We start from the raw sequence: 675 nt of genomic DNA, 5'->3' as shown, positions 1-675 counted from the left end.
CTCCACTGCTGTCATTGACAGGGTCTTTTCAGCCAGCGTACAAGTGCCTGCCGTTCCCATACCACACTTAAAGAAACACACACAAAGGCAGTGTTTACAAATCCCCCCATATTTTTTATTCATTAAGATTTTTCAATTTTATAAATACACATTTACAGGTCTTCTGTCCTTTTAGGACTTGTAATGTTATGGACAGTAACGTAAAGAAAGCAATGACAAAAAAAAATCTACAATTTTAGTGGGTGAGGACCCTATAGTGAGTACTTGCTCTCTACCTCTGGCTTGGCTGACTACAGAGGCCTCAGCCCTCATGTCTTGGGCCAGGCTGCCTTTGGGGAATTACAGGGCAGTCTGGTCGCATGCCATCAAAGAGAGCCTAACCCTGACCTTGCATGTCAGGGCTCATATCTGCACTACCCCATGTACACACACACATATATATATATATATATCTATACACACACACATATGCTGTAAGTATGGAGCAATGCATTAAAAAATGTGTCATTTTGAATGTTTAAGAAATCACCATGTATTTGAAATATGGACATGATTCGTAAAAAAAAAAAAAAAGCATCCACAGGAGTTCAAATGGCATTGCCGGTGGCCTCGTGACAAACGCTACACACATTTACAGTAGCGAGATTGGCAGGGCTAAGGTATTGGCCTGCTCGT

At 41.5% G+C, this 675-nt stretch overlaps 1 protein-coding gene across 2 annotated transcripts in view; it reads right to left on the bottom strand.

The window, feature by feature from the left end:
• The window catches only part of dnajc5ga (DnaJ (Hsp40) homolog, subfamily C, member 5 gamma a), a 14,618-nt gene continuing 13,943 nt past the window's right edge, over positions 1-675 (bottom strand). For both annotated transcript variants that reach the window (XM_076271990.1, XM_076271991.1), the window contains one exon: positions 1-675. This exon is cut by the window's right edge and continues 2,146 nt beyond it. The gene's annotated coding sequence lies outside the window, so the exon portion shown is untranslated.

The sequence above is a fragment of the Alosa pseudoharengus genome, unplaced genomic scaffold, assembly GCF_046254945.1.
Source record: "Alosa pseudoharengus isolate Yale_2024_CS ecotype anadromous, Long Island Sound unplaced genomic scaffold, YU_APseudo_1.1 YU_APseudo_1.1_scf_7, whole genome shotgun sequence".
NCBI lineage: Eukaryota > Metazoa > Chordata > Actinopteri > Clupeiformes > Clupeidae > Alosa > Alosa pseudoharengus.
This window is presented reverse-complemented; position numbering and strand designations above follow the sequence as displayed.